Genomic DNA, 23,038 nt, shown 5'->3' with positions numbered 1-23,038 from the left:
ATGGAAACAGTATGATAAAGAAACATTCAGTGATTGAGGAAGAAGTCTTTGAAATTAAAAATATAATAGTTCAAAATTGAAAAGTTAAAAGGAAAAATAATGTAATCTAACAGACAAAGAGAGTATTAGTTCAATACTCAACTAATAGAAATTTCAGAAAGAGAAAAGGAAGGAAAGAATCAGGTGGTAGTAAATATCAGAGAAATAAGAGATGACTTTTCAGGAAGGCGGGGAATATGAGGTTTTAGAATGGGTCCATGAAGCACTCAGCAAAATGATTAAGAAATTACTCCTTCCCAGGCAGTATAACATGTTTAAATATCAGAAATAAGGAAAAGGAGCTATTTTTTAAGAAAAATTGATTACATGTGGTGGATCATAATCAGATTGGCGTAAGACCTCTCAGAAGCAATACTGAAAGCTGAATATGGTCCTTTAAAATTTGTGCTAAATTATTTCCGTGAATAGTTCTGTATGTAGCCAAGCTTTAATCAATCGGAGGACAGGATAAAGAGGTTTCCAAAGATACACAATTAAAACAATTTACTTTTCATGTATCTTGTCTTAGAAAACTTCAATGGATCAATGCTACTACAGCTGAGGAGTATTTTAGACTATCAAAAAATATTCCTAACCCTCCTCTCCCATTTGACAGGTATTTGCTTATTGAACACGGGGACTTGGTCTGTAGATTATCTATTTTAAAAACCCAGAATATATCAGGTTTAATAAATATTAGGTATTTATATAATAGTACTGAGTTACTTGCCAGTTTTGCTAAAGCAAATTGTTAACCAGTAAGACCCTGATATTTCATCCTCTTACCTTCTGGCAAAATTGTACTTAAACATTCTAGACAAATTAGTATCTGTTTTATATAAGAAAATTAATTTTTCCCTCTGTGACTTATCTTAACTCCTCTCTACTAAGAATTTCTTCTTTATGTTTCAGTTAAATCATTTGAATTGCTGCTTAAGCTCATTTTTTTCTTTATTATATCAGCGGGGCAAGGTTGTCTCTCTCTCTCTCTCTCTTCTAGGTTGCTCCAAATTGAGGGTGAAAAGTCTTTGTCTTAACGTAGCATGGCATCTTGAAAACAAAATGGAAACTAGTCTGGGAGTTAATTTCACACAACTCACAACCTAGCCAGTTGTAGTCTTCTGATGTGGAAATCATGCAGCAGAATGGCTCTTTGCATTTTGTAAATGTGAAGAGGATTTGGCCATTCACCCACCTTGAAAGTCTTACAAATTTAGCCTTTTGCCTTTTGTAACAGACGAGTTTCCCAGAAATTCTTATTTTGGTTTATTGCTATGACTAGAAGACCATGTTTTTAGATGCTCAATCAAATTTTAAATTTAGTGCTGATTTTAAAAAAAAATAGGAGATATTTACTGTTTATTTCTTTCCTCTTACACAATGGTAAACAGTAGCATACTTAAGGACACGTCTAAGAGCTGATTTACTGAAAACCAATAGTTAGATCTTTTTAACATTGGTTTTGTAGAAAATATTAATATAACATTTATATATATATAAAGTACCTGTTTTATTATACAAATAGCAATACTTTTGTGCATTGCAAGTAATTTATGAAGCTAGAGAATAATGTATTTACCCTTTATATTAAATAATATTACAGTTTTGTTAATGTGTTATCATCCATGGGTAAGTTTTCTACTCCTAGGAGCTGATACCAGTGATGAAGCTGCTAAGAGGAAACTTCCAAGAGAAATACACACTCCAAGTGGCTCACAAATGAGCCACTGCACAAAAATGTTATCTGCTGTTCCATAGACTATTTATGTGACAACCCTTAAAGTCCTTCACAGTGTGTGGGTGGTCAAAGAATTTCTGAGCTAGTCCTTGTTGCTTTCAGATTATTGAACCGATTTGGCTGTAGTCAAAAACTCTATTAACTATATAATGGTTACTATCCTTTTATCAGTTCAGTAACACTACATCCCCATTATAAACCACTGGTCAGTGACATGAATCTTTTCATATAGTAATACACAAAATACTTAGTCTCTTAAGGGCAGTCTCACACAAATAGGGCACAGGACTGCATTTTTCACTGGGGAAAGCTGCCTCAGGCTTCTGTAGGGCTGCAACTAGTAGCATCTTCTAAATCTCTTCCCTGGAGTCGAGCAGACGGCAGCTTTCAGATTGAAGTTGATTCAGTGCTGCATTTAATGTGATGAAAACAAATGATGAGCCTATAACTGAGTCTACATAGCCCCACAGAACAAGTGGAAAATGGAAAACGAAGGTAACCAATTTATTTGTCTACACACAACCAAAAAATGGCTTGATTAATTTTCCTTTATTGGAGGGACTGACTTTTTTTCCTTGTCAAAAGAACTGAGTTGACCAGCTAGCTGTATTGGCGTCCTGTAGACACAGTCTGAAAAGTCTCCTGCCCTAACAGGCTTCAAACTAGTGGGGGTCTGTAGTGACCCAGCAGGTGCAGAGAGATCTAAGCCCTTAAATGCAATGTATACACAGAGCTTTGCAGACAGCCCTGTGGAGTTACCACATAAGATGGTTTTTCATGTGTAAATGAGAAGGTCTTTCATTTTTCAAGCTGTTGCATTGTATCCCCTTCTGTTGAAAGACAAACACAGGAAATGAACCAACATCCAGTTAATTACTGAAAAGTGGCCAGTTCCACAGTCAGGACTGTAGGCTTCGGTCATGTGCCTTTTCTTGTTAAATATGTATTTCAAGGTAAATGCATAGTATATTTTGAACTATATTTTGAACTATAGTTCAAGCCACATTGGGATGTGTGGCTTTTATGAGGCTGCTCCCTGTGAGATCCATTCTGGGAACACACTGATTTTGAATGTAATTTTTGTCAGGATGGGGTTTGAGAAGGGAAAATAGTTTTAGTGCAAAAAATTACAAAGAGCTCGATGGATGACTTGCAATGTGAGAAATTACCACAGTGTTTTAGTAGAAACTACCCCCACACCAAATCAAAAACTAATTTGAAGTCTCCTAGGGTGAATAACAGTAAATATATTTAAATATATATATTTAAATAAATATATATTTATTATATATTTTATAATATTTATATTATATATTTCATATATATTATATATTATATAAATATTATATTTATTTAAATATAATATATTTAAATATATATTTATTGTATATTTTCATGTGGATGAAAAATATATTTATTTATTTATCTTTAGAGGGGAAGGGAAGGAGAGAGGGAGAGAATATCAATGTATGGTTGCCCCTCTTGCATCCCCTGCTGGGAATTGGCTTGCAACCCAGGCATGTGCCCTGACTGGGAATCGAACCGTGGTTGTTTGGTTCCCAGGCCCATGCTCAATCCACTGAGCTACACCAGCCAGGGCGAAAAATATATCTAATGATTACAAGTGACTTTTCCTAGATACGGAATGAACAATTTTATTTTAAATTACTGTAAAAGCTGTTTAATAATTATTTTTTTAAAATTCGTTAATTTGACTGTTTTTAATGAGTCAGCATTTGAGGTTTTTACTTACATATTTATGATTTCCTTATATTGTATTTAATAATCCTGGTCCCATATATGTAATGATACTTTTAAATATTTTTAAATGCTTTTTATGATATATGTTTACATATGTGCTATTGTATGTGCACACACATACATATATCTTTGATTCATATACATGGATTCAAGAGGGAGGATCCCTCAAAAAAACAGAATTATCTTCTGGAGGTCAGGCCCTTTGTATGTAGGCTGCCCGCACTAGGAGAGTATTCTAGAAACCCATATGTATTAGTGTACAGGCTGGTGTTGTTGTGAGAGGCTGCGTTCAGCTTCAGTGAATTTTTTTTGACGACTCAACACATTTGCCCATTTCATGATGGGTGATTTACAAGCACACCTGCCCACACCACACTGAGTGTTCAGCAGTTTTCAACAAAAACCTGGCATGACCCCCGTGCCCCATCCTTCCTATACACAGGTCCTTGCCTGGGGCTACTTTCTTTTTGTTTCCCTGTATGAAAAAAAAATTATTCAAAGGGAAATGTTTTGCTGATGTAAAAGAGATAAGCCAGTCAGTGAAAGACAAATACTGTATGATCTCACCTATGAACAGAACGTAATCAACAAAACAGACTAATGAGCAACATAGAACCAGAAACTTGGAAATAAAGAACAAACTGATAGGTGGCCAGAGGGGAGGAGGGAAGGGAATAACAAGGGTAAGAAGGGGAAGAGGCAAGCTAAAGAACATGAATAGAGGACTCATGGCCCCAGACAATGGCGGGGGCGGGGGGATTGACTGTGGGAGTTGAAAGGGGGACAGGGTAGGGGTGAGCAATGGTGAAAACAGCAGAACAAATGTAACAGAACAATAATAATTTTTTTAAATGGCAGAAGCACTAAAAGACATCAAAATTCATGTTTTGAGCAGTGGAAAAAATCTTGATAGATATATTGCATCAAATAGAGAATACTTTGAGATGATTGAAATTTAAACATGTAAAGATGAATACACATTTTTAATAAATAAATTCTGGGTTTTTGGGTCTTCCCTCATATATGCACAGATACATAATTTATGTCCTATGTCTCGAGGTTACTTAAATTTTACTTATAGTGACTTTAATGAAACTAAATAATGAATGCTAAAAACCTCTTATGTATGGAGTGTCCTCTCTGACAGAGATTAAAAGCTGAAGTTTTGATACTACTACTATTGTACTAATTTTATTAGTGAAAAAGCTGATTCAGAGAGATTAGGTAATTTTCCAAGGTTACAATGTTCATAAATGTTATAGCCAAGAATTTTAACTTAGGTCATAACTATTTGAATACTGCCATGTGACTTCTCTTGTTAAATATGTATTACAAGGTATGTGTTTGAAGTATATTTCAATGTGCTACAAAATGAGTATTATTTATATAAATGCTCAAAAATTTGCATGCCGACCATTTCTTTAATGAATTAATTTTATTTGGCAGGATTCTAATGTAGGCAATGTTAAAGTCTAGTGTTCATGAGCAAGCAAGGTCAGAAAAATCCTTGCTTTCTTTAGTACTATACATCGTTTGGAATTGGTCTTTTTTATATAGAACACGTGTTTTATTGTAAGTTTCTTCTCAATGATTGCTATTAGAAATGTAATTTTAAGACCATGTCTTGGTGTCCTTACTAGTGTTAGTAGCTACTGGGAAAGAGGATTTAGCTCATTCCCATATAGCATCTCTGTGCAATGCAGCTTTTCTGAGTGCTGATATATAAAAAAATAAATTAAAAAAATAAAAGGACGAAGGCAAAATCTGCAAGAGAAATATTTGATATTTATTAAAAAAAACACAGAGGATATCAAAGACAAGGACTCCTTTGAAAAAGCCCATTATTAAGCTCTATGTAGCAGACCACTTACATGATTTGAGAACATACTCTTTGTTAAACTGCTAACACAGCTCCCCCAAATGCTCTGGGATATGTGTCTTGGGAGAGGTCAGATGGGCTCAGATCCCACTGCTCTCTGTTTGTTGCAATAAGACTATTATAGCCATTGATTTTCTGAGCTCAAAAGGGAAAAATGAAAGGATATCAGTCATGCTGTAGAGGACAACTGTGACACAATCCTCTCGGCTGTTCAACAGGTGTCTTCTATTGGGTCCGCTCTGCCACTGACAGCCAGGGGATTGATGGGTGCAGGACAGCCATTAGTGCTAATGTTGTCGTGCATGTTAAACCCCAGTGCACTGGCAAACGACAGATTTGAGTGCTGGGTGTGGTGGGACGTCTGTGAAGAGCAAGTTGAGATTGATGTTAAAATAACCGTTTCTTCTGTAAACCCAGGGCTTTTACGAGAGAAACTGGCCTCTTTTTTCCTCCTTTGGTGTTTGTTGGGAAAATAAAAAATTAGGAAAAAAATGTAGTTGTTCTTCGTGGTGATTTAAAAATATAACAAATTTTGGAAAAATGCACTTTTCAAAATTATCATTGAAAATTATCATTGTAATAGTTGCTCTAGTGGTTGTCTCTGTAAGATCACATTTATTCAGGTAAAATGAACGATTCAATAAACTTTCCATATGTTTCTAAATATCTGGGTATTTGGTTCTTATAAGAAAATAAACAAAGTGATTAGAACTTTAATGTTTTTGTTTTAAAATTTTATTTGTTTTGTTCTACAATATTTATTTGATTTCTTGACCTTACATACTACATTTTCAATCAATATTTTATTTTTTTGCTTAATTATTTCTTTTTTCTATTTTTTAAAATTATTTAACTAATTTTTCAAGTACAGTTTTCTGTCTATTAGTAAATTAATTTTATCTGTGGGTGATTTGAATGAGGGTACTGGTAGGGAGCCACGCATTTTAGTTTAGAATTTTTGATTAACTCAAAATTTTCCTAAGTATTTTCATTCCTTTGGCTTTATCTCACTCTATACCACAATGATTCTTTGATAGAACTCTCTAGCTTTAGATAAAACATTGGGCCATCACAATGATGGTTTCCTTATGGAAATGAAGATTAGAGTAATTTTCTCCTATTTCATGAAATTATTAATTCATGTTCATGTGTCTATTATATATCTACTGTGTACCAGGTATACTTCTAGGGTCTGGGTGGGAGAGAGTGAACAAAACAGACAGTGTCATGCCCTTATGACGTCTAATTTTTAGTGTGGAAATATAGAAGTAAACACAATCAAATTACTGCATTATATATTTTGTGTTAATAAGTGCCATGAAGGAATGCAAATTGGGGCAGTGGGCATAGAAAGTTATGAGAAGTGGAGCTGTTTAATATGTGGTGATGAGAACTCAAATAGCGTCAGAGGTAAAAAGCTCGATGCGTTTGTCATTTATGTGGAAGCCTACACCTTGAGGAATGTGGAAGTAGGTAACCTCTTTTCCTTTTTGAAGGCTAGAATGACATTTTACAAAGTGGCATAATGTGGCATTTTTCATCTATCTAATATGGCATGACTTTGGGAAACGAAGCCTTAAACACGGAAATCTATCTCCAATTCGTTGTCATATCAGACAAGGTTACAATTGGGAAGACTGGGCTTCCAAATAATTCACATGGTTGAAGACAGGCAGGAAAGATTTTGCTGCCACCACATTGAGCTCAGGAACAATACTGCCTTTGGGATCCTTGAGAGATTTTAACCTGTACTCCTCTGCCCATTCCCTGTGTTTTCTCCTCCTCTTTCCCCCAAGGTGAATGCAGCCATCGTTCTCTATAGAATTCAGCAAGGCATGTCCTTCTTCAGAGAAATCTCCCCTGACTAGCCCCATCATCTTCTGATTACTCTCTGGCCTCACCCACTTCCTCTCTTCACACCCAGGAGTGAGAGGGAAAGAAAAATGAAATGATTTTACCTAAATATAGAAATTTTAAGAGAAGAAATTAAGAAATAAACTGTCTACTCACTCTACCAAGACATCTTATTGAGGTCAATGTATTATTAGTCTAAATTATTCTATTTTTAAATTGTAAGCTTTCTGACCAAGATTATCAGAAAACTTCCAGCAATCAGAGTTGGGCAGTTTACTCCATAAATTGATTACTGCATTCCTCTTAATTGTTTACACACTTTGAAGAAAAAAGTAAATTATCCCTTTTCATATATTTAAAATTTGACAATGGTAATATCTAATATTTATTGATCACGTACATTGGCCAATCTTTAAGCTAAGAGATTCACATGCATTATCTCAGTTTACGCTAAGGAGGTTCTTTGAGGACATGTCAGGCCTGTTTTAAAGGGGAGAGAACTAATGCTGGGAAATACTTGCTTGAAGTTACAAGGTTAGTAAATGCTAGATCTGGAATGAAGAGTGAGGCATTCTAAATCCAAATGCTACAGAAAGCCGCAGCATTAAAATACAATTCCCGGATATGAGTGAAGAGCAAAAGGAATCCCAGTTCCAAGGCCTACACTTAGCCATCACCAATCCCAAGGCTTAGTGTCTTTAAGTATTTAGAAAATATGAGTATCTTGTTACAAAGAATTAAAAAAAAAGACAACACTCTACTAAGGAAAAGTTCACTTGGTATTAAACCAGTGAAGTGTGGAACTTGCAACAGTCTTGTTATGTTGGCAACACTCAGAAGGAGGTCAGTTGGGGAATTCCTGCCTGGTTTTGAAATTTGCCTAAAAAAAGGGGGCTGGAGTTAGGGTTAATACCTGGTGAAATACATTGTTTTCAATGTAGGAATAAATGCGTGCTTCTGTTGGAAAGAGCATCTCAGAGGTCAGTGTTGCCAAAAGTGGCAGAATTTGATTCACTTTTTTAAAAATCAGCAGCTAGACAAAAATCTTAAGCAGAAGTACTCATGTGAGAGGCAAGGAATTTAGTTAGACGTTAGGTTAAATTTAGAAGAAAAAATTCTTGCCCCTCAAATAGTCATGAAACCAGCTTCACAGTTTAGTGCTGACCTGCTGTGGGAGATAAAATCTAGTCATATCTCAAACAGCAAGGTTTTAGGAAATTCTTTGCAGATAAAATTTTCAGAAGTGAATCCTTTGAGAATTGTTTATTTCATTTCTGAAAATGTCACTGTTCCAGTCTAGGTTCATATCAGTTAACTGCAAGTCTTTCTCTGGAGCTCACTGTTTGTTTTTAAACAGGAGACATGAAAAATGAGGGTTTGGTATTGAGATATAACTTGGTCACAGTAGAATGCTCTCCATCTAGTTATATCACAGAGCTAGCAGAGCCTTAAAAAACTAGAGACAGGGCTTTGAAATGACAATTGCAAGTATAATGAAATAGTCACTCTTTTTATACAAAGCTTATGAGTAAATACAATTTCCCTGATGCTTCTTTTCTTTCTTTTTTTTTCATATCATCCACCAACCAAACACACACACACGCACACTTTTACAATCCTGAGGCATATATCTATATGTGTGTGTGACACATTTAACGGTTGGGGAAGAATGTAGCTTTAAATAGAAGTCAGTCTCAGTCAGGTTTACACTAAACTTAGTACATACAAGGATTTTGTTTTTCATTACAATGAAAATGAAAGAGAAACTCTAGCACATTTTTTATTTGTGTGCAATGCAAATAATAGTAAATTAATTTATTTACATTTAAAATGTGTTCAATATTTTTTTATTTTGCATATATCCTGACCAAGAAATTTCCCAACAAACATTTTTCATTCCTACTCTCAGAGTGAGATAATCACAAAGCAAATTTTAAGAATTCCTTTGTTTAAAGTAAATATGATTATAACTGTTTAGAAGAAAAGATGTGTGTGAGTGTACATGTGTATTTCTAACACACTTGAATAAGAAATACCTCAAATATTTAACTTGAATATTTTTCTGGAAAAAGTCTTATCTTGTCCTTTTTTTATTTTTAATTGCTTTCCCTATGTTTTTTTTTCCAATTTTTTTATTTAATTATTTTTCAAGTACAGTTTTCTGTCTATTACTCCCATCCCATCCCACCCCCCATCCTCCCCCCTCCCTCCCATTTCCACCGTTCTCAGTTGTTGTCCATGTATCCTTTATATAGGTTCCTCTAAATCCCTCCCTTATTTCCCCTGAAATTCCCTCCCCTCTCCCCTTTGGTCACTGTCAGCCTGTTCTCTATTTCAGTGTCTTTGGTTATATTTTGCTTGCTTGTTTGCTTTGTTGTTTAGCTTCCTGTTAGAGGTGAGATCATATGGTATTTGTCCTTCAACACCTGGCTTATTTCACTCAGCATAATGCTTTCCAGTTCCATCCATGTTGTTGCAAAAGGTAGGAGCTCCTTCTTTCTTTCTGCAGCATAAAATTCCATTGTGTATATGTACCATAGTTTTTTTATCCATTCTGTTTTTAATGAATGTTCATTCTTATACTAAAAGTAGCCATATGATTACTCCCAGAAAATTTATTTTCAGGAAACATTATAACCAGTCAACATGTTTGGTTGAGATACCACAACATTTCACTAGCCTAGAGTTAAAAAGTTTACATATTAATTGGTGAAATATTTGAAATTTATGGAGAATAATTGTATTTATAAATAAACAAATAAGATAAATTCAAGACTAAACCCCTTATTTTCCATAGGTATGAATTGAGGTCTAGAGCAGGAAAATGTTACAGCCTAGAATTCTTTTGTATCAAGAATTGTTACAAAAGAATTCCCTTTTGTATTGTTCCCTTGAAAAAGGTTGAAATTAATATGAAGGAGCTTGAGTGAATTTTGATAAATATTTTTCTATGTGCATAATTGTTTGATATTAGTGATGTGAAATATTTGGGTAAATAAACAAAAATTCCAAACTAGAGTTACTTATTTTTTGGCACTAAATGTTTCCTTAAATTTTCTACATTATTTACCACTTAATAATACCTTGTAAAAATTTATTTTCAATTTTTATCTGTTTAGTCAGATTAATTTGGACTTAGAAAAAATACTGGATAGTATGGAAGTTACTGCTATGGATGATATAGGTTGTAGATAAGGAACCAAACTTAACCAAATTTTCTAATGCATGTTGTGATTAATGACAAGATAGCTGGCAGATACAGTAACTTTTTAACTCACTGATTTGATTGTTTAATGATTTAGGACTATATTAAGTCAATTCATTTGGAGCTTATGGGTTTAAGTTTATTTTTAGTAGTATTTAGAATATTGTAGAGGATGCACCCAAGGGAAATGGACGCATGCAAACACACACAAAATAATACTTACATATTAAATAAGTATTATATACTTTTTAAAAATATTTTATTCATTTACTTTTAGAGAGAGGGCAATGGAGGGAGAGAAACACTGATGTGTGAGAGATGTATAGATCAACTAGCTGCCTCTCACATGCCCGCAGTGGGAAACAAGCCTGCAACCCAGGCACGTGCTCTGACCAGCAACCTTTCACTTTGTGGGATGAAGCTCAACCAATTGAGCTGTATCAGTCAGGGCAAGTATTATATACTTTATAGTATAATATTTCTCTGTAACACATACTTACAGTCATACTTATTGAATACTTTATGTGTATTGTTTAATTTGAGCCCAAAACAATGACATGAGGTAGGAAATGTTATTAACATACTAGCATTGAGGAGACTGAAGCTCAGTGAGATTAAGCAATTAATCTGCATTACTTCACATAATTAGTAAGATTCAGGATTTTAACTGAGGTCTACTCATTTCTGATGTTCAGTGTGCTTGTTTTCATTCACTTTCTGCTTAAGAAATCAAGCAAGTATGTAACAATTCTATTGGCAATGTTGACAGTTTCAAGATAGATAGGAGCTTCATCTGTTCAGTAGGAAATTATGATCAGTCTCGGTTTGTGGTAGAACCAGCTTGTTTGTAATAGGTTTACAGAAAGAAAAAGGGCAACCTGCTTAAAGGAATTGCCAGAGTATGGTGGCAAATGCTGAGGAGGGTTTTTACAGTTGCTAATTGTAATATTTAACTCACTAGCTCATGTTGTATAGGTAGGAAGCACAGTAAAATCGTACTCTGAGTATTATGGTGGTGAGCAAATGGCAAAGACACATTTCCTTGGGATATAATTTTTTCTTATAAACAAACAATATCCTTCTTTATTTGAATGAGAACAGATGGATGAAGCCTCAATATAAATACTTATTGCTCATAGTAATGGCTGATTTTATGAGACATTCAAATTGGACTTAAACAAGGGTATGAGTTAGTGGATCTGCTTAGCTTGATATTTTTATTCAGACAATAAGAATTTCTATAAGAAAGGGTGAAGCTGAAAGGGCAGCTGAGACCCTCTGAGTGAATTAGTATTCCTGTTACATTACCCACGTGGATAATATTCTTTACCTCTGATGTGACCCTTACAAATTTAATTAAGTGTGATGGCTGGCCTGCATGTAGATTATTTCTGCTATAGAAAAAAACTTGCATGTTTCCTGGTTATGGACAAAATATTTGTAGAAGATCCCGTTAATGTATGACACCCAAATTTTCTAACTTTGAGGGTTAGAACTGAGGAACAAATTATATTTGTTTCCTTGCTATTATGTGGTTCATGTCTATTAACAGTAAATCAGAAATGTGCAATAGTCCTGTATGGTCAAGGTTGGTGGAGATATTCTATAAAAATGAGTTCTTAAAGATGTTTCATTTTAAATGAATGATGTATAGAAATCAGCTGGAGATTTTATTTTTAATGGAATTTATTTCTCTCCTCATCCCATACAAAATTAGGAATCACAGAAGACTATAAATGGAGCTTTATTCTAAGAGCATATTGAGAAATAGATGGTGGAATAAGAGGCTGCTTGGTACCATGGCTGGGATCACTGTTTCAAAGCTGAGTGTACTGCTTCCTGGTGCAGGGGCTCTAGCAAGTCAGTCAGCTCTTCAGTTCCACCACTCCCTCATCTCTGAAACATGGTTAACCACACCTTCACTGTGAGGATACACAAGCATTGTGAACTTCGAGTTTTGTGTTTCTATGTTTGGGGGATGGACAAAGCCTTCCAATTAGAGATGGACAGCAATGAGGCAAGAAGAAAAGGGCTGCAGGGCTCCGCAGTACCCACTCTCTAATCAGACGGTTCTGACCTCATCTTTTTGTCTCACTCTGTTCTAGACTCACGGTCTGCCGTGCTGTCTCTAGAACATACTAGTCATCTTTGGGATGATCTTTCAAATACCTCTGTGCTTCACTGCCTTATGTCTTTCATGGCTCCAACCATACAGGACTTCATTGCTGAAACTTATTTCCATGATCCAACATAAATTGATGCACCCTTCTCAGCCACATCAGTTTTTATCTCTTTAGCCTGCTTTATTTTGCTTAGCTGTCACATGACCTTTTGATTGTTTAGTTTCTTCCCATTAAAGCTCCATGAAAGCAGGAACTTTACCTTATTTGTTTATTGCCACACCCCCAGAAGCTATAGTATATGCTTAGTATATGCTATAGTATATGGACGTAAATAAGTGAATAAATCAGACTCGAAGCGAAATATCTGGGTTCCAGTTTTTCTTCACTATATTAATATGGAAAATCTGTCAATTATTTTTGCATTTTGATATATCACTTGTAAGTGAGCACTGATAATACATTCTGTTCTTCTCTCAGTAGTTGGAAGAGGAGGAAACAATTAGTTAAGAGCACCTACTTTCAGAAAAATTTTGCTGTAAATAACTTGCTTGTCAAGCTCCATATCAAGCTGATGAATGGGTATTATTATTCCCATCTTAAAGACTAGGAAGACAAAGCTAAAAGAGTTTATGACTCTTGTAAAATCCAATATATGTATGTAAAATAAATATTAAAGATATAAAAGTCTTTTATAACCATTGAACTGGCAAAGAAATTAATGAATAGCTATTTTTGGATAAAACTATCCTATAGTTTGCTAGATGGAAATGATATATGGTTAGGTCAGTTTCTCCACTTTTATGATAACTTTAAGCATGAACAAGAAATGAGTAAAACAAAAACAATTTATTTGGATATACTACCATTGATGCTAATTCTTGAAAGTTTATGGTTACCATTTTTTTTTGTAGAGATCTGTTACAATTTGAAAGCATAATTTTCTAAACATTTTATACCTTATAATGGATTTTTTCAGACTTACTTAATTTTTTTCAGCAAAGGAAAAAACTACCACTATTATTTTGATGGTTCTTTGAAATTAATTTCTACTTTGTACACTTCTGTATAATTTTGAATTATTGGACAACTGTAATGGTATAATCAAATTTTTTAATTAAAACAAGCAAACAAATAACAGAATGCACAGGTGTAGGTCCTATTCTATATTCAGGATGCAGACTACCTTTCATAAACATATTGACTTATAGGCCCTTGGAACATCTGAAAGGCCTTCTAATGCCTGTAGTACAAGGTTTGGCGAATGTTCAAGAACTTCTTGGATGGAAAATGCTTCTGATATCTGAGTCTTCTTGGCCAATTCAGGTACATAAATTCAGGTCTCAGAAAGCTGAGTTAAAGAGCTTTAAGAATAAAGTGCCAGGAAAAGTTAAAGAAAAAGATTCTCTGTAGAAAACCATTTAGATGACAAGATATCTGAGTCTCTAACAAAGGCTTATTGGGCTAAAGGGGGGAAATTCTAGTGGTCTTGGTGTACAGAGAAAAAAGGAACTATTTCTCATTCTGTATTATACTTCACATCTCCTTATTAAAACTTTGAAAGAAGTAATCATAACTGGGCCTAGAGCCATTTAGAAAAACTGAACAATTAATTCTTCTTGTTGCTTGTTTTTTTTTTATGCCAGGCAAAAATATTTTATTTTATTCACCTGAGTGTTTTTAGGCCAAGCAAGCAATATGTTAAGTGAAAAGTTCGTCATGTGGAGACATTTTTAACAATTAAGCAATTTTCTCATTCTTAATAATTAATTTCAAGAGACCTGGAGAAGATTAGGTCTATTGAATTATCTTTTAGTTTTGACTTTCCATTCTTAAAGTGTATGGGAAGATTCATTAGAAATGTGCATATGATTTCCATTGATTAAATTGAAGAAGATACTGAGGTGCTTTTTAGTTTCTGTGCTGCTGATCTTAGGTCTGTGGCCTTGCACGTGCTGTTTTAGGTCCTCTGGGGCCAGCTTAAATGAAATTGGCCAAGTGAAAATGACAAGAGAAAAAGCTCTCTATTCTCCTCTAGAGTGAAAAAAAGAAAGGTGGTGGGAACACAAGATGAATGAAGCAAATACCTATAAGGAATCTGGCAAAAGGTTGGTACAAATACATTATTTGGTTTTTCTGATGGACCAGATCAGTCATACAAAAAACTTTGACATTTGTCTATTATTTTACTTAATTATTCACATGAAGAGGACAGTGTGTTTAGTATTTAGTAAACATTAAAAAAAACCTCCTATTTTGTGAAATGCAAAGGAAAGTCAGGATTTGCCATGCTGTCTTATATTTATTGAGATACTTGTTCTTATGATCATTAGAAATTTGCAGCTGCAGGTACTGAGTGTTAACGAAGAGGAGGAATACAGTGTAGAATGAGGGATGGGTGTGTGTGGTGTGTGTGAGCAGAAGAAAGTGATTGAAGCTATTGTTTTAGAAGATGGAGGAAGGGAACTATATCCAGGTGCTTATGTACATACCTCTTTTCCATACAATGATAATATATGGAAAGCTTAAATGGATGAAACATATATTCCGAAGAGGACATTTTAATGTACATCTATTGATTGGATCTAATCTGTGGACTAATCAATATGTTACCATTATAATGTGGAAGAAATATCTACTTGGCCCATAAGGATGCTTTAGAGAGAAAAAACAAAATAAAAATGAAAGGGGAGTTCATATGTTTTTTCTTTCCGTACATTGCTTTTTCCACAAAGCAGCAGTACCCTAGCAGTTTTTATCTGAAACATTAGCCTGGCCCAGTAGGTGTCAGATTAGATATATATTACTTCATTATCTTGGTATACTACTCTGCATCAAAGGATCTGTGGACTTGGAAACTAAAAGGGAAAGAGAATAAATAAAGGATATCTCTTTTCAGTTTTAGAGTAGCACTTTTAACATTAAGAAAAATCAATAACTGGACTGACTGCATTCAGTAGGGAGCATTATTGTTTCCCATAATGTATCTAATGCATATCATTACCAGAGTAATCACATTATTATCTGCCTCTGCCTTGCTGCTTGCTTGGCTAGATATGAAGCCAGAGCTATTTGTAAAGTAAGGTTTTCTCCTCTTTTGCAAAACTGGTGCAAATTGTATTCTTTCCATTTTCTTTATTAGTTGTTTGAACTAACCAGGACCTCTGAATTCAGATTAAGTGACTAGGTTTGTTGTTTTGGTTATTATTTTTCCCCTTCAGAATTTCTTTTTGTCTCTATTCAAATTAAACTAACCTTTAGGAAATGGGACAAATCATTTGTGGGTCATTGTATTGTCTAGTATGGAAGATGGGGTAGCATACACTGTGTGTGAGCTGAATTTTATGTTTCTGAGATATCTTTTAAAGTCATCAGTTGGAGATGGATGCTGGAATGTGTTTTAAATAGTGTTACATTCCAACACTAAGACAACGAGGAACATCTAGAGAAGAGAATATTCACTTTGTTTCCTTTTTCTCATTATAACAGAGTAAAAGATGTGCCTCCATGTTTACCATTAAACATGTAGAAACATGTTTAATTTAGTTGAAGTCTTTCATTCATGTGTTTCATAATATTGAAGTAGTGAAACTGGGTGAGTCTTAGTTCTCGATTGGAGTCATGCTAAATTCCACGGTACAGGTGTTTGGTGGAGATTCCAGACGATGCATGTAAGATAATACCTATCCAAGAGCCCTGCAGAGGTCCTCCTCCAAGTGGCCACGTAAGAAAAGCGGAGTGCACTCCAAGTGGTGGTACAATGAAAGAGGGCCAAGGGAGCATAGGAGCTTCCTAGAAGTCAATTGAAATGAATGCATATGAATATATTTTACCCAGGAATTCTTTATACTTCAATATTGATCTTGCTGATGATGTCTGATTAAAGGGATAAACAGTGGGAAAGAAAAATAAACAGACTATTTTAAAAATATGAAACTCTGAATGTACAGGATGTAATTAGGGCTTCTCAAGTGCTAAGCATGGCAGTCAACTCGAGATAATTGTGCATTTCATAGGAAATAAGGCAGATGCGCAGCTGAACTAACTCATAGGCCTGGCTGAAGGACTTCAAAGAATGAAAAGATGGCAATTTTGGTAAAATAGTTGTTCTTAGAAAACACTACTTTTTTCTCTGGACCTTTGATCCTTTATCTCTCATTTCATTTGCATACTAAAGACATCATTACTTAGGGGGGATTTCAGAAATTTTTAATCTGAAATACAAATCACACATATATCTTCCATCCCTTCCTTTTCCTTCCTTCCTTCCTTCCTTCCTTCCTTCCTTCCTTCCTTCCTTCCTTCCTTCCTTCCTTCCTTCCTTCCCTCCCTCCCTCCCTCCTTTCTTCCTTCCTTCCTCTCACCTAATCAGTGTGGGTGCTAACTGATCTAAGAGTCCCTTTTGACAGAAATCTGAACTTTGGCAAAAAAACTACTTTATGCTTACTTAGAAATACTTATTTGATTACATACAACCATTTGTCCATTCAGGCCGTGGAAACTGATTAAGCCAGAAAGCTGTCAATATGTTCCATATTCAATTCTCTCTCTGCATTATGGGAAGGAAACCAAAGTACTTGGGAATTAAAAACCTCTTTGATTTCAGAATTTAATTGTATTGCTCAATTTGGAACTGGCAAGGGACACAGAAGGACAAAGGAAATGGATGTAGAAAATGGATGTTCTAATTTTCCTTCTAGTCCAGATGGAGGCATTTAAAAGAATCATGCTTTTAAGATCCCTAGAACAACCAGTGGAACTTGCGATGTAACAATCAGACATTACTGTAATGTGTAGGAAAAGCTTCTACTGAGGTTTTCAACTTTTAATCTATGTTCTGATGAGGTTTGTATTTTAATACAAATTTATTTTTATTATATATCAAATATACAAATATATTTAATGTTATTACACATGTCAAATACACATTTATTTATATAGAGATAACTAAAATACAACTATAGTAAAAGGAGGACATTTTGCAATTTGTCAAGCAAGTTTGAGAAATATGAAAATGAAAGTATAGGATAACTTCTTTGTGTGTGTGTGTTTATTTGTTTTATTTAATTTGTTTGTTGTTTCTTTCAGAACATCTTTCAGAAGATACTGCAGCAGTTTGATAACAAATAATCTTAGAACCTAGAACAAAAATGAAACAAACTTTAATCAAATAAATATTTTTTAAAAGATTTTATTTATTTATCTTTAGAGAGAAAGGGAAGGAGAGAAGGAGAGAAATATCAATGTATGGTTGCTTCTCGTGAGTCCCCCACCAGGAACTGGCCTGCAACCCAGGCATGTGCCCTAACTGGGAATCGAACCGAAATCGTGTGGTTCGCAGGCCCTCGCTAAATCCACTGAGCTACACCAGCCAGGCTCAAATAAATCTTAATAGCTCCTGGTCAGTGAGAAAATTCAATTGTGTGGTCAAGTTTAAAAATAAATAATGGCCACTCCAAATTTGACTTTAGTTATAAACCAACAAACTTGAACACATTCCCAAAGATCAGAAAATTTTCAGTGTAACATAAGTATGCCAGAATCTAGGGGGAAAGGAAATGAATGAAAACCTCAAAGAAAATTAGGACACTTCATAGAAGGTACATAAAACCTACTCAGAAAAAATTAATGAAAAAGTTACCAAATATCAGTAACAAAGTTAATGCTGGAGATATGATTTCAGTAATATTGTGTCAACATTCTTAACTTATGAAGTGACATTTACTTTGTATTTTCCTAATGTATCTGATGCACAATATTCAGTGGCATCATACCCAAGATTAGGAACTCCATTGTTTAAAGGTTTTGTGATTTAGTGTTCCCAGAACCTGAGGCCTCAACAGGCAGCGTTATTATGTAATGTTTAAGAACTTTAACATTCAGACAGCCTGACTCAGTCACTTTGTTCTGAAATAAGTACCTTTTTTACTTTCAGAAACTCAGTTTTTTAACAGAAATATTCATAATGCCTATTTTATAGGGTTTAATTATCTTTGCAGGATAATTAAAACACTGAAGCTAATGTATTTAATGCCTAAACAGAGGAGCCATTGAACATTCCTATTACAGTATAATATATAATAGCCAATATAACTATTGTGACTCCATATTTCAGTTTTGAACTGGTTAACTTATTTGTTAACTAGTAATAACTCATAATGAGGTCATATACTTACAAACATTCAAAAATAGAGTCCACACATTTTTATGAAGTATCTACCATATGTAAGTTACTCTGCAGGTTTTATATTATAGGACATGAATATGATATCCTTTTAAAAAATATTTTATCCTTTTTGAGTATATAGCTTAAACTCAAGCAGGGAAGCAAAAAAAATTTAAAACAATGAAAAGAACTTAAGAAACTTTTGAAAAACATGAAGTGTAACAACATCTGCATCAGGGGAATACCAGAAGGAGAAGAGAGTGAGCAAGGGATTGAGAACTTTTAGAGAAATAATGACCAAAAACTTCCCAAATCTGATGAAGGAAAAAGACACACATGTTCAGGAAACTCAGAGGATGCCAAACAAGTTGGAGCCAAAGAGTTCCACACTGAGACATTACAATTGAAATGTCAAGGCTTAAAGACAAGGAGAGAATCCTAAAAGCCACAAGAGGAAAGCCGGTAATTATACACAAAGGAGCACTGATTAGACTGTTACCTGATTTCTCAACACACATATTTCTGTCCAGTAAAGATTGCTATGAATATTCAAGGTGATTAAAGTCAAGGATCTACAACCAAGGCTACTTTACTCAGCCAGGTTGTCTTTTAAAATTGGAAGAAAAAATGAAGATCTTGCCAGACAAGCAAAAGTTAAAGGAGTTTGTTAACGCCAAGCCAATACTGAAACAAATGTTAAAGGGCTTGCTTTTAGACAAAGTAGAAGAAAAATGAAAATAAAAAGCACAAGAAAATACTTAAAATTATGCATTTATCAATAATCACCATAAATGTAAATGGCTTATAGTCTTCAACCAAAAAAAATAAGGTAGCTAAATCGGTGAGAAAACAACAGTCATATATATGCTGTTCATAAGACACTCACCTCAGATCAAAAGAAACACACGTAGTAAAAATAAAGGGATGGAAAAAGACACTCTACACTAATGGAAAGGGGAATAAAAGCTGGGATAAAAATACTTTGGACATAATAGACTTTAACACATAGTCTACATAGTAAGAGACAAAGAGGGATGATACAACAAGAGGATATGACTCTAGTAAACATTTATGCTAATCTTCACAGACATAAAGGGACAGGACAACAGAAATACAGTCATTGTAGGGGGTTTTAACACCCACTGGCTTTAAATAGAGAACCTCCGGAAAGAATCAACAAGGAGGCAATGGCCTTAATTACACACTAGATCAAATGGATTTAATTGATATCTTCAGAGTATTTCATTCCAAAGCAGTGTTGTAGATCCCTCTGCCTGGTTTTAGGGATTGTATTTGTACCCCTTGTGGCTAAGGGCGAGGGACGACATTTGGAGTGCCAGCCACAGAAGACAAAGCCTGTCTGTGGTAGCAAACACTGCCTCAGTTGCTCTCCCTGCCCCCAAAGCTTGGTAGGAAGTCAATGACAGGTAAGACCCATCACAGCGGGGGCAACCTAAGCCAGACTCTACCATTTGGGAGGCCTTCATGGAAGAACTTGGGGGGCTGCAACAAAGAGCAATGGACTCTCACGCCCAGGCTCTATCAAAGCCCCAGTCCCCATGTTCTCTGGAGAAAGTGCTTCCTGGCTCTAATCCCCTTAATACTGAATACCTGTTGGGGAGAGGTGCAGCTCCTTGCCTTGCTAGAGCATGTCCTGGGGAAAAATCTAGCACCACAAAGACTTCCTGATAAACCTGTGAGATCTGCTCTGCTAAGAGTGCTTTCATTCATATGATAAGGGTCCGAGAGGAAATGAGTATGTCTCCTAAAGTTTCTGCAACTCTCTTCCTGACAGACACTGACTCAGACTCTGAAGCCCTCAGATATCTTTGAAATGTTATCTACTGTTTGATCCTTGCCGCCCTGTAGTCCTGTGTATTACAACCCAATAAAAGGCTATGGAGGAAGGCTCTCAGGGCCTTTTTCTCCTTGGAGAAACTGGCTGCTGCTGGCCTTTGTCTCCCCTGAGAAACTGGCCATAGCCCACTTCTCATCCCTAAGCAGATCCATCATGTCTCGGCCATTATTCACTTTCGTTTGTGGCATTCGGAGGGACTCACAAGAGAAGTTGCTCCCACAAAGCAGCAGAATATACATAATTTTCAAGTGCACATGGAATGTTTTCTGGGATAGACCACAATTTAGGACACAAAACATGTCTCAATAAATTTAAGAGGATTTAAATTATACCAAGCATCTATTCTGACCACAATGCTATGAAACTGGGATTCAAACACAAGAAGAACACTGAAAAACAATCAAAGATATGGAAACTAAATAACATGTCATTAAACAATGAAAGGGTCAACAAATACATCAACCAAGAAATCAAAAGATACCTTGAAACAAATGAAAATGAGACCATGATAATCCAAAATCTATAGGACAAAGAGAAAGCAGTCCTAAGAGGGAAATTTATAGCATTACAGACACATCTCAAGAAACAGGAAAAAGGCCCTGGCTGGTGTGACTCAGTGGATTGAATGCCAGCCTATGAACCAAAGGGTTGCTGGTTTGATTTCTAGTCAGGGCACATGCCTGGATTGCAGGTCAGCCCCCCTCCCCCAGTTGGGGAGCACGTGAGAGGCAACCACACATTGATGTTTACCTTTCTTTTTCTCTCTTTCTCTTCCCATCTCTCCATAAGTAAGTAAATAAAATATTAACAAAATGAAACAAAAAAGAAACAGGAAAAAGCTCAAATAAACAATCTAACTTTATACCTAAAAGAACTTGCAAAGAACAACAAAGCCCAAAGTGAGGAGAGGGAAAGAAATAGGAAAAAAAACAGAGCAGAAATAAGTGAACTAGAGTCTTAATAAATGATACAAAAGATCAATGAATTCAAAGGATGGTTCTCTGAAAAGAACTAAATCATGAAGAATCTGAATAGACAAATTATGTATAGTGAAATAGAAGCAGTAATAAAAAAGAGTCTCCAAAGGCAAAAACCATGATCCAGATAGCTTTACAGTGAATTTTACCAAACATTATGAGAAGTACTAAATCCTCTCCTTCTCAAATTAGTTCAAAAAACTTGAGAGGAAGGAAGACTCCCAAGCTCATTATATGAGGCCAACATTAAACTAACTGCAAAACCAGATAAAGACACCACACAAAAAATAAAATTATAGGCCAATATATCTGATGACTATAGATGCTAAAATCCTCAACAAAATATTAGAAAACTAAATAAAGCAATACATAAAAAAAGACCATACACCATGATCAAGTGGGATTTATTCCTGGAATTCTGGGTTGATACAACATTTGCAAATCAGTAATGTGGTACTCCACATAAACAAAATGAAGGATAAAAACCACTTTGGATAAAGGATAAAAAACAATCATATCCATGGATGCAGAAAAAGCATTTGATAAAATCCAGAACCCATTTATAATTAAAAACTCAGTGAAATGGGAATAGAGGGAACATTTTTTAATGTAATCAAGGTCACACATGGCAATCCCACTGCCAACATAATACTCCATGAGCAAAAACTACAAGCATTTCCCTTAAGATCAGGAACAAGGCAGGGATGTCTTCTCTAACCTCTCTTACTCAACATAGTATTGGAATTGCTAGTCATGGCAACCAGACAACAACAAGAAATAAAAAGCATCCACATTGAAAAGGAAGAAGTAAAATTGTCTTTATTTGCAGATGACATGACACTGTACATAGTGAACCCCAAAGATTCCATCTAGAAACTACTAGAACTGATCAACGTATTCAGCCAATTAATTAACATCCAAAGGTCAGTTACATTTTATATGCCAATAATGAGCTATCAGAAAGGGCACTTAAGGAAACAATCTCATTCACAATGCTTCAAAAAGAATAAATTCCTAGAAATAAACCTAACCAGAGATATAAAAGACCTATACTCAGAAAATTATAAGACACTGAAGAAAGAAACTGAGGAAGATAATAAATAAGTGGGAGCACAGACTGTGCTCATGGATAGAAAGAATTAACATCATTATAATGTCCATGTTACCCCATGAAATCTACAGATTCCATGCAATTTCGATCAAGATATCAATGACATATTCATAGAGCTAGAAGAAATATTTTAAAAATTTTTATGGAGCCACAAAAGGTCCTGCATAGCAACAGTGATCCTGAGAAAGAAGAACAAGGTTGGAAGAATCATGCTACCTAAAATTAATCTGTACCATGCCATAGTAATCAACGTGGCATGGTACTGGCATAAAACAGACATATAGTTTAACGGAATGGAAGAAAAAGCCCAGTTATAAATTCACACATCTA

Source organism: Sturnira hondurensis, unplaced genomic scaffold (genome assembly GCF_014824575.4).
Source record: "Sturnira hondurensis isolate 20B ecotype Veracruz unplaced genomic scaffold, ASM1482457v3 Scaffold0001989, whole genome shotgun sequence".
NCBI classification, from domain to species: Eukaryota; Metazoa; Chordata; class Mammalia; order Chiroptera; family Phyllostomidae; genus Sturnira; species Sturnira hondurensis.
Note: the sequence above shows the minus strand (reverse complement) of the source record.